This window comes from Daucus carota, chromosome 4 (assembly GCF_001625215.2).
Source record: "Daucus carota subsp. sativus chromosome 4, DH1 v3.0, whole genome shotgun sequence".
Lineage (NCBI taxonomy): Eukaryota > Viridiplantae > Streptophyta > Magnoliopsida > Apiales > Apiaceae > Daucus > Daucus carota.
Window position 1 is genome coordinate 2,223,640 of NC_030384.2, and position 12,809 is coordinate 2,236,448.

The following is a 12,809-nucleotide window of genomic DNA, read 5'->3' on the forward strand; positions in this document are numbered from 1 at the left end:
AGAGAACAGTCTGATACTAAGAATTTGTGTGCTTTGACTCTTCCAAGAAAGATGTGCTTCCATGATAACATTCCATCAAAACAAGCATGTCCCGTAAGAGAATCTTCGTTGTCATCTTCCAAAGATTATTGACGGAACTGCTCACACGATCACATATGCTAACAGGGTACTTTTTGTGAATCATATGATTTCAGCTACTCAGCAAACAGAGTGCACCAAAAATCATATGGAACATATGTAACCTGCAATCACAAATGGAAAGAGTTCTATGGTCCCCAATCATAACTGGGTCCGGATGGATTAGAGATTTTTCTTTAACAGTGGTAACAACAGAAGCAACCTTAACATGCTAATTCTTATTTAGACATTGCCCTAATGTGATTCTCAAACATGCTTTACTAAAATCAATGCAAGTACAAAGACATGCATTCATGACATGAAAATAAGCAGACATGATGTTGAATACACATGGCAAACAATCAAAGATAAGACAAGAGCAAGACAGGCAGTTATGCAATTCAGAAGATTCAGTACTCTCTACTTAAACCAATTAACACAAGTGCAACAGGTATAAAGTAGAATTACATATATTCAATAATCTTCTAAGAGCATAAGGATCTGATTCCAATCTGTTGTTATATGGCATTATACTATCTCTATTACCTAAGTCAGTTTTAGATCTAACATGAAGTTCTAAAAGTTCTACTGACAAAAGGTAGACATTCCATCATAGAACAAAATAAAATCCTTAACAAACAATTCAGATTAGACAAGCAAATCTAATTGTACTAGGGAATCTGAAAGTAAGTGTTTTAACAAAGTTATACATGCTAGGATCATAACCCCTAAAACTAAGAGTTGTTTTCCAAAGGAAAGCTTCTAATCTCACCATTGCAAATAATCAAATCCTAAATATTCATACACATGTTAAGAATCTGCTAAAGACACATGCACAGGATTATCATCAAACCTAGTTACTAGGGAAGTGATCTAGCATACTAGTTCAACATTATCTACTGTGATGCTATCATGCTTGTGCTTGTGTGTTAAACAATTCTACTCAGAGATTTATAACATGCTTTGAATATAATGAAATAAGTATTGCAGAGTTAGAAAGAATTCATACCAGAGATGTGCAAAGTGAATCATCTTCAAAGAATGCTTGGATAGCCAGATAACCATAATCATCCTTCTCATCAACAACTGATCCATCTCACACCTTTCCTAAAATAGCATAAGAACTTGTTGTAATGCTTCTTTCAAAACATCCACTTGAATTTCAGACAAGCCCTATCATCCTTGTTTGTCGAGGCTTCAATATATATAACAACCCTTCTTTGCTAAAGATACCAATCAATATTGTGTGTACTGACCAACTCAGTTTTCAAACAACCTGTCGAACTGAACCCTGAAGAGTCTCCATGAAACCAATGGATTCCATCTGAATCTGACATGACTAAACCTCTCAGACAGTGTTATGCTAATCCTTGAAGTTCTGTCCTCACATTCTTCAAAAGTGTTAACTTTCGTCGACTTGAACTTCCTCAAATTCAGCAGTTACAAACTCTTCTGTTCAATCGTAAGGTTCTGACATAAATGCACGAAACTGATTTGGTGCAGTAGTAACTCGATAATTATATCCTTAAACCTCCACAGTTCTCTGTCTTTGATCTCAACTGATTCCAGATAAATTTAGCATTGGTACAATTCAATGTGTAATTGTATATCCCTGAATCACTGAGTTAGATTGAAATCCCTTGAAGATTCGTCCGTAAAAACTTCTCTTTTCCTACTGCCAGTGGTGCCATTCAAAGTTGACATTCCGAGCCCTGGAAAGATGCTTCATTGTAGATGTAGCAAATTCCCATCCTGATCTGGTGATCTGATAATCAAGTCGGAGTAATTACTCAGATCAAGGCCTGAAGTACCTTCTTTAAAATCCACTTTTAGTAGTACCAAATTAGTCCTTAATAGAATCTTCTTCGAATCACAATCAGCTATGTCGAATATAGAAAACTGCTTCTAATAATCCTTTGATAAATCAATTGGATTGGGTCATCAATGTACTTCCATTACCGGTTCTGAGAATCTGGTATTTGAAAACCCGGTGTTTGTCTTGTAATCTGTCAGCCTGATCTGTCTCAACTAATGTCAATCTGATTTGTCTTGGAGTAGAATAATTAAAAAGGTTACGGGACACTTGATTATTTAAACTAAGTTTAAATTATAAAGAAAATAAATTTAAAAATAAGTTTTAAAAGATGAAAGAAAATAAAGTATAAAATAAACTTAGTTAAATCTATAAAGTAAATTTAATTATATTTAAAAAATAAATCCAAATAAATTCATAATAAACTGAATAAGTTTAGAATAAATTTATTTTAAATCCATTTAGTAAATATATTAAAATTTATTAAATAAATTTAAATTTTGAAAATATTCAAGTGTCTCGTCTCCAATTAAATCATAGCTTCCAAAACAAACTAAATTGAACCCTTGAACTTGAACTTATATCCATAATCAGTTAAATCCTCTTAAATTTATATATTATATTTTAACTTAAATATAAATTATAAACTATAAAAATTTAAATAATAAATTTATAAAATTTATGATAAACTTAATAAAGTCTAAGAGTAAACTTTACAAGTCTAAAATAAATTTGAACAAATTTATTAAATGAATTTCATAAGGTTTATAAAATAAATTTAATTAAGTTCATAAAATAAATTTAATTAATCCATAATAAACTCAATTAATAAGTTTAAAATAAATTAAATCAAATTTATAAAATAAACTTATTAAAATTTAAAATATAAATTTATAAGTCCTGGTCCAAAGTTCAGTATCCAACAGATAATCCTTGCTTAGGCCTACGGACAAATTCAGCAACACAAACCGGAAGAACATTTCCCCTAATCAAATATCAAAAGCTAGGTTCTTGATTTTCCGTACGATAAGGATCCTGATTTGTATATCAATCAGCCTCGCTCTGATACCAATTGTTAGGTCCAAAGTATCGTATAAGGGGGGTTGAATACGATACTCACTACAATTTAAAATTCTTTCGAATCTTGCGGATAAATAAATTGCAGTCCTGTAATGGGTTTCGTGTTCCGGATATTTATTGGGTCAGTTTCTGAGGATATGAAAATATTAAACTGTAACGACCCCAAACTCACCCTTTCGTGAATTTAGGACGTTACGGTACCAAGCTTCGCAACCTGCAAACATACGTTAATATAATATAGAGCCATAATATAAGTTCAGTGGGTACCAATCCACAAGTCCTTGGATCATCTCCACAACGTACATATCCCAAAAGTCTAGTCACGCAGGACTTCATAGTACTTAAAAGTTATACAGTATTTATTTAAATATAATAACTAGCTACGAGGTTCAGGTGCATCCTCGGAAATTGCTCCCGCCATGTGCAGGCTCCTTTCCTTTTCTCTGCCTCGATTGTAGGCTCGGGTCATCATCCTCATTCTTAACTGTTGAGTAAAAATATATAATAGCAAGAAGTGAGCTCTTAATGGCTCAGCAAGTAAAATCTGTCACAGGATTTTCACAAGACATGGTACAGACAATATATTCAATATATCCGAATTAATTTAAACAATGAAACACACATTCAGAAAGATCTCAGTAAATCCACATATCTCGATATGAAAATCCAAAAAGAACTTTAATTACTGAGAACTGGTCAAATCCGCCCCGATACAGCAGCGATGCGATCAACTACCGCCGAGTACCGTTCTCCTGCGCAACTTATCCTCACCCGATCACGGCTCGAGATAAACACGCCCTATCCTCTTTAGCTAGCATAACGAATATCTCTGAGGCCATCGTCGAACTCTTCCGACGTTCCCCGTATTCGTAAAAGTCCTCACTTGGGACCAAAATCTCATTCATAAATAAACACCGTGGATCACAAGCCACGTTGACCAGTGAGAATAACAACCTCCGGATTTAAGACTTTCGAATAAAATTAAATGATGAAAGTGATCACAAAATCCTAGATTCGAACAAGGAATCTAGCGGGTCTCGTTTAATAGGGGCGAAGGTAGTCGATATGAACAATATATCGACCATTGAATTAATTAAAGTGATTATTTCCGAAGAAGGGAAAATAATCCTAATTTATATAATAAATAAATGGTTGCTCCCGAACAAAGAGAAACAACCTTATTTACGCAAAATTCTGATTTCTGATTCTAGTTGCTCATAAGGAATAATGAATAAAATATAAGCTAAGTCGGGCAGAAATCATGAATAATAAAATTATAAATGTACAAAAATAATTCAACAAAAATAATAAAGAGAATATAGGGTAAGAAGTACTTGCCTCGATACCGCTTAAATAGTTTACAATTTCCTGGCCCACCTTTGCCAAAAGAAATTTATGCAGGAATAATCCTTTCTAAAATATTCACGCAAATAAAATAATAATATTTAGTCCAATATTCACACAATTCAATTTTAATTATCATATTATTCAAATATTAGCATGGCGACCAAATATTTGATTTTGATTCATATAATAAGGCTCCCAAAATAAATTTATAAAAATTAAATCTCCTTATAAAATATTCCTTGCCTATTTCTTATTTAAAATATCTTCGACGGCTCTAGTCATCATTCAAATTATAACTACTAAATAATTCTTATAATGTAATATCATCAAAATTAATCATATTAATAAATCTTCACATTAAGTAACCATTATTTATATTCTACTTAAAATATTCATGTTGATTCTAAATTATTCCATATTTATTGCAGTTACTAGAATGATTTAATCTCATAAATTTTTGTCCTTAAATATAAGATTTGTTACTTGGGTCATATATTTGTGTTTAATACTAAAATCTATCATATCTCTTTTTAATCAAACACCAATCCAATTTCATTCTTAAATTATTCGTCCAACCAACTATTAATTTTATTTTCACTAATAAATCTCTTACACTTATATTCCTACAATATTTTTATTATTAGATTATTTATTTTAAGTCTTGCCCCTTAAATCAATTCTTACCTCTTTACTCTAATTTGAAACTCTTTTAGTTCTTAACTACTTCACCAATCAGATTTTTAAATGTTATAATTTTTTTATAATCCCCCTTTTAATTATCTCTTTTTATTTAAACTAATTTGACTATTTACCAAAACATCCTTATCTCCCCCAAGCATCTCCTTCTCCATCAAGCTCCACCCATGGCTGCCACCGGCGGCAGCCACCATCCGGCCACTTTCCGGCCACCTCCAACTCACACCAAACCACCACCTTTCCACTCGTCGGACCCCGATCTATACATCCCCCAAGCTATTTTTGAGAAACTCGGCCTCTATCTTAATTTCCGGCCAAAAATCCGAACACCTCTCCTCTTCTCTCTCTTTCTCTCTCCACGTCTCTCCCTCTCTCTGCGTCTCTTCTCTCCCAGCAACCACATCTCCCCCACTTTCCCTTCTTCTCCTTTGCTGCCGCCGCGTCGCCACCGCTGGGGGTGGCGATGGTTTGTCTTCTCCGGCGAACAAACACGCACACACTCACTCGCTACACACACAACACCAACACATCAGCAGGCCAAACGCCCCCTTTTCCCCTTTGCAACTGCCACCGTAGTGGCTTCAAAACCACCGCCTGGAGCCGTCGCCGACGGTGGTCGCAACGTGCTCCAGCCACCCCCTTTCACACCTCCGATAGCTTCCTTTTCACACCCCACATTCAAACCCAACTCCAATTTCTCCGATCTAGGACTCAACAGCAAAACCCCCAAATCAATGTTCCAACACAAAAGCCCCAATTACTATGAACCCTAGTTTTTCTTTGAAGTTTAAAAATATATATGGACATCAGTTAAAATGATCGGCCCTCTCTCCTAACTAAATAGCTTAGAGAATAAAATAACAATTAAAATTAGCATTTATCTACACTACAAATTTACTACATGGTAAGTTGGTAACAGAATATTTACCAAGAGTAGAGTAGGTGAGATATCTTACCATGAATGCACAAGATTCTTGGAGCATTTATGGTATAAATATTTTACTATTCAAAATGTTTGAATCTTTCAATATACAACTCTAATCTAAAAAAAATAAGAAAAGGATAACGGATCTTACCTTAAAAGTAGCTTGTTCTTCCCTTAAAAGATTAAATCTTTACTCTTAATCACCCGAAAGCTTGAATCTTGCCCAAAATCTCTCTCTCTTACTAAATTCTTCTTACTCTTTCTCTCTCTATTCCTTCACAAATGCAAGCTGATCCTTCTTTTTTTTTTTTTTTTACACACCAAATCCTTGATCCCAGCAAGATTTCTTTCCTTCTCTCTCTAAGTCACCCACCAAGACTAGCTCACACTCTCTCTCTATTTCCTCTTAATTACTCTCTATTAATCCTTTTTACATTTTTATTTTATTCTATAATATCTCTAGAGGCTTCTCTCAAAAGATCTTGAATAAAATATAATTTTTCACACAAAAATCTTCACTAGTCCAAAATATCTTCCATCTTCCTGAAATATCTTCCATATTTCATTTTATTTAATTAATTAAATCTAGAGTCTTCCAAATAAAAATCTAGAGCTCTTTAGTATTATTTTAATAAAATATCTACCCAAGCTAAAACATCTTCTCTCCTCCAAAGTATCTTCTATTATTTTATTAATTAAATCATTTTCTCCTTATTTCAATTTAATTAACATTTTGAGCCTACTACTTAAATATTTTAAATTCTATTTTATATTCTCACACAAAATACTTCACCTTCCAAAACATCTACTTTTTATATTTATTTTACACACTGGCGCCCTATTAATAAATAATCTTGTAAGCTCATAAATTGTTGGGCCCTTAATTAAATTAATACTCATATATATAATTGTATATGAATATATTTTATAACTCACAAAATATTCTCATACCGCGATATATATCTATACATTTATTTAAAATAGCGGAATTTGTATTTGTATAGAATATCCGCTCCCAATTATTTATTATTCATTTGGCACTCGTTACTATCATAAAATTTACTTAAATAATTCGTGGCAATCTAAATTCTATTTATGTAACTTTTCTAGAGCGATGCAAATTTACCGGCCACCACCGATTATTTATATAACTATAAATCAAATTCTCATATACTTAAATCACAAAAGCAATATATTTTAGAAGATAAAATTTTTTTAACGTACCCAAAATTTTGACGGGTGTTACATAAACCAACACACAATATTTTCCAAGGTATATCTGTATATTGATAAATACCTCGAAGGTGCTATAAATCCAAACCCGAAGGTTGGCTACAATGGCTACTACTACTTACACTCACAAACCCTAGCTTCTAAATATATATATAATACAAAACTAAGCTATAGTTTATTTGTGTGTAGTAGTGTGCAAAGGCACAAAGCCATTCCACCATAAAGGTGGTGAAGAGTGTGTTCCAAATGAGAACAAACTTGGGGTATTTATAGACTTTTCACAAACTAACCATGGTTAACAGGTTTTGAGTTGGCGCCACTGGACTTGCGCTCTACATGGCTTCATAGTGTGTCTGTGACTTAGAATAAATTCTAAGCTTGAAACACAATAGCATTACTTGGTCAAACCTTGCGCCAGTCAATTGTTGCGCCTTCCTTCACTCTCTACTGTAGTGACTTAGCCAAATTTGCAGGGACACAAGGTTGCGCAAAGTGGCTTTACTGTGAGGGTGGCGCCAACTTTGACTAGAGTCAAAGTTTGCGCTTATACACCTCCAGGAAGAGATGACCTGGTACTTAAAAATATTTCTATTGCTTTGTACTTGCGCCATACAGTGAACACATCCACTGTTCTCTCTCCTGGTTAATATATAACCAAGTTGCGCCAGAAACATATATACATATATATGTATATTGAGTTTGCGCCTAGACTTCACAGTGTATGTGTTTCTGACTTAGAAAGAATTCCATGGCAATAAACTTGCGCCCCAACAGTGGTGACTCCCCACTGTTATCACTCCTTGGACTTCTTCCAGGTCAAATGTTGCGCCATGTATGCTTCCGGTGTGTTCACAGTATAAATGACTTAGAAAAAAATCATTCACAAGTGTAATGTCTTGTGTGAAACCCTACATGCACATGCAAACCCTAGAGTGCCCTAGACACATGACATCATCTCCATGCATGCATATAATATATAATATAATATATTATGTTGTTATTATATTAATAAATAAAAATATATATAAATATATACACACATATATATTTTATTTATATGAACATATAATAATATATGTACATATATTTAAATATATTCTCATATATTCAAATATATATAGTATATAATTATATGTAAATACAAATACAAATATATATAAATATATATAGAGATATATATAGTTATTTATAAATATAAATATAAACATAAATATATAAAGAAAAGTATATATAAATATATACATATATATAATATTTATATAAACATATAGTAATATATATACACATATATTTAAATATATTCTCATATATTTAAATATATATAATATACATATAACTATGTGTAAATATTAATATAAATATATATATATATAAAGATATATATAGCTCTCTCTAAATATAAATATATTTATGCACATAATATAATATATATCTACACTTAATTATATAATTGCTTATGTAAAATATAAATACATATACTATATACATATATATTTATTTAAATATACATACATATAAATATACATATACATATGTTTAAAAAAAACATATATACATATATATTATATATATTATATTTAATTAAATATACATATATACATATATATAAATATATTTGTACATATACAAATATATAAGTGCACACACATAAAGATAGGTCACTTCCTCATATGGCTTTGTGTGGAAACTTTGACATATGGCCTTTGAGCAGTAAGCTTTGGCATAGCTTGCAGAGGCTAGACATTTGGCTTGGCTTGGCTTTAGAATAAATGACTTGATATGACTCGATCAATTCTTCGATCGATAAATACTTTGCAAAGCTTCGTATGTGCTGACGCTTAGTGCACTGGTCTGGTTCACAAGCGACTAACACTGAAGTCACACATTGTACCTTCTTTGTCAGCAAACATTGATCAGTCGATTCCGGGTTAGTTTATGCTTCAGTTTGTTGATTATAAATAACCAACCAAGATATATAGAAATATCTTGCTTCAGGGGTTGCACTGAAATCTTTCGAGTACTTGGACAACATCTTCATTGCTTCCACAATCTTGAATACTTCAATCTTTATTCTTCACTGAGGCATGAACATATTAATGAACTTCTTCCAGTGAACTTATTCCTTCAAGACTGTAGATGGCTTCTTCAACCTTTGTCTTCGTATCTTCCGATTCCGGTGCAGGCGTAGTGTTATTTACTTGTCCTATTCTATTGTTGAGTTATCATCCCTATGTAACAGATAGGGTTGTCTTTATATTTAGACTTACAACGTCAATCTAATTGATGAAATAGTTGATCAAGATCTCATGAATCCTAAAGATGCCCTTGAATTTTGCTTAAAATATTTTGGAGAGGATTGGGATGTTTCCGACTACACACATGAGGTCAATCAAATGTTAGAATCCACTATTCCTACAACAAGTCAAGAGCGTGATGTTGAACCCGAGCATTTGCCTTCACCAAATAAAACCGTTGAGTCACAACCGTCGGAATTAGAACTCAAACCTCTTCCCGACACTCTTAAGTATGCTTTTATAGGCCCTAACGAGTCCTATCCCGTTATCATTGCCTCTAATTTGACTATGTCACAAGAGAAAGAACTTTTAGGAATCCTTAGAAAGCATAAGGGAGCGATAGGGTGGAGCATCTCGGACATTAAAGGAATTAGCCCGGCGATTGTCCAACATAGGATTCATTTGGTAGAAGATGCAAAGCCCGTGAGAGAACCTCAAAGGAGGTTGAATCCTCCCATGATGGAGGTAGTTAAGAATGAAATTCTTAAGTGCTTAGACAATGGGATCATCTATCCCATTTCCGATAGTAAGTGGGTGAGTCCCGTACATGTTGTGCCTAAGAAGTCGGGCATTACTTTGGTGACCAATGAGAACAATGAGCAAGTTCCAACCCGCGTCCAATCCGGTTGGAGAATGTGCATAGACTTTAGGAAGCTCAATGCCGTCACTAGGAAAGACCATTTTCCTTTGCCTTTTATCGATCAAATGCTAGTGAGGTTAGCGGGTCATGCGTTTTATTGCTTCTTAGACGGTTACTCGGGATATTTTCAAATCCCAATCGCACCCGAGGACCAAGAAAAGACCACCTTCACTTGCCCTTTTGGAACCTTCGCTTATAGACGTCTAGCTTTCGGCCTAACTACGGGCCCGTCCACGTTCCAAATGTGCATGACTAGCATCTTCTCGGAAATGATAGGTGACTTTCTAGAAGTCTTCATAGATGACTTCACCATCTTTGGCCCATCTTTTCACCAATGCCTTAACAATCTAGACTTAGTTTTGAAAAGATGTGAGGAAACGGATTTAGTGTTAAATTCAGAAAAAGGATTGAAGTAGACAAGGCAAAGGTTGACCTAATTGCCAATCTCCCACCCCCCAAGTCCGTTAAGGAAATTCGCTTCTTCCTTGGACATGCGGGATTTTATCGTAGATTCATCCAGGATTTTAGCAAAAAGGCCCGACCTTTGACCAACCTTCTAGCTAAGGATGTCAAATTCGAGTTCACAAGCGAGTATGTTCATGCCTTCGAAGACCTTAAGAGAGAATTGACTTCGGCCCCGATCATGAAGTCTCCCGATTGGAGTCAATCTTTTGAGCTTATGTGTGACGCATCCGATTATGCCATAGGAGCGGTTTTAGGACAACGAATAGATAAGAGGCCTCACGTCATTTACTATGCTAGTAAGACCTTAAATGATGCCCAACTCAATTACTCTACCACCGAGAAGGAACTTCTAGCCGTAGCCTTTGCCTTAGAAATGTTTCGCTCTTATCTTATCGGGTCCAAAATCATTGTTTACACCGACCATGCCGCTCTCAAGTACCTTTTCTCTAAAAAAGACTCAAAAGCCCGATTGATTAGATGGGTATTGTTACTCCAAGAGTTTGACTTAGAGATTAGGGATAAGAAAGGTTGTGAGAATGTCGTCGCCGATCATCTCTCTCGATTAGTGGTTGAATCCACTAACGACTTGCCCTTAAGCGAGTCATTTCCCGACGAACACCTTCTCTCGATTTCCACTCTCCCTTGGTTCGCCGACATTGTCAATTACTTAGCAACTGGTGACATTCCCTCGACATGGTCCAAGAATGATAAAGCCAAATTCTTTTCTCAAGTGAAACATTTCTTTTGGGACGACCCATATCTCTTTAAACATTGTCCCGATCAAATCATTAGGAGGTGTGTCCCAAATAGTGAGTTTCATAGCATCCTCTCATTTTGTCACGATCAAGCATGTGGAGGTCATTTTAGTGCGAAGCAGACCGCCGCTAAAATCCTCCAATGCGGTTTTTATTGGCCTAGTTTGTTTAAGGATGCCGCCGAGTATTGTTCCGCATGTAGTAGGTGTCAACATCTAGGAAGAATCACTTGGAGAAACATGATGCCTATGAGCCCAATCCTTGTTATAGAGCTTTTTGATGTGTGGGGCATAGATCTCATGGGTCCCTTTCCTAGTTCGTTTGGCCACCTCTACATTCTTCTAGCGGTAGACTATGTTTCTAAGTGGGTAGAAGCCATCCCGACCCGGTCTAATGACAATAAAGTTGTCCTTCGATTCCTTAAAGAGAATATCTTTCTCGATTTGGCACACCTAGGGCTATCATTAGTGACCAAGGGACGCATTTCAAGAACCGTCAATTCGAGTCACTTCTTAAGAAGTACTCCATCACTCATAGGTTGGCTACCCCTTATCATCCTCAAACTAGTGGCCAAGTAGAGGTTTCGAACCGGCAAATTAAGCAAATCTTAGAAAAGACGGTCAACTCGAATAGGAAGGATTGGTCAACCAAGTTGATAGATGCCTTATGGGCCTATCGGACCGCCTTTAAGACCGTCTTAGGAATGTCTCCTTATAGACTCGTGTATGGTAAAGCTTGCCATTTGCCGGTTGAGTTAGAGCATAGGGCCATGTGGGCCATTAGAGAATTGAACTTCGACTTACCCACCGCCGGTAGTCATCAGAAGTTACACCTCATCGACCCTTGATCATGTAAGTTGCTTCAGTAGTTAATAAAAATCCATTCATCTCCTATTCAGGTATTTTTCCTCTTTACTCTTACATTTCAATTCTCTCTTTTGCATATATTGAGGACAATGCATGATTTAGGTATGGGGAGGGCTTTAGTGTAATTCTTAAAAAATGAAAAACCCTAAAAAATGAAAAATAGAAAAATCCAAAAATAGAGATATTTTAGCTAAGTTGTCTTTGCCACACTTGAACTTTAGGAGTAGTTGGTGTTAGCATGTTTTCATAAAAGTATATTTATGTAGTGTCTTTTAGATAATTTGAACGTAGTTGAGTAAGGTTGTCTTTTTGAAGCTTGTATCGACCGATTTGTACTCGTAATTCCAAGACGGCACACACATTTGCACAAGACCTTTGATGGAGAGATTGTCTAGTGATATTATTCCATACCTGAGAGAGAACCCACATGTTGAAACAATGTCGAATCGAGCCTTGGCGAATAAAAAAAAGAAAAGAAGAGAAAAAAAAAGAGATAGAAAATGAAAAGGAATAACTACTTCAATACCCATTGTTCTTTATAGATAAAATCTTTAGATAAATGGGCAAAAGTAGATTGG

At 34.8% G+C, this 12,809-nt stretch overlaps 1 long non-coding RNA gene and 1 pseudogene across 1 annotated transcript; one reads left to right on the forward strand and one right to left on the reverse strand.

The window, feature by feature from the left end:
• Positions 1–3,222: 3,222 nt before the first annotated feature.
• On the reverse strand, positions 3,223–6,390 carry LOC135151990 (uncharacterized). Its single transcript, XR_010291014.1, has 2 exons — positions 6,130–6,390; positions 3,223–3,494 (listed from the first exon to the last, which is right to left on the reverse strand). It is a non-coding gene; the product is annotated as an uncharacterized LOC135151990 (long non-coding RNA).
• Positions 6,391–9,955: 3,565 nt separating this feature from the next.
• On the forward strand, positions 9,956–12,212 carry LOC135152111 (uncharacterized; annotated as a pseudogene).
• Positions 12,213–12,809: the final 597 nt, after the last annotated feature.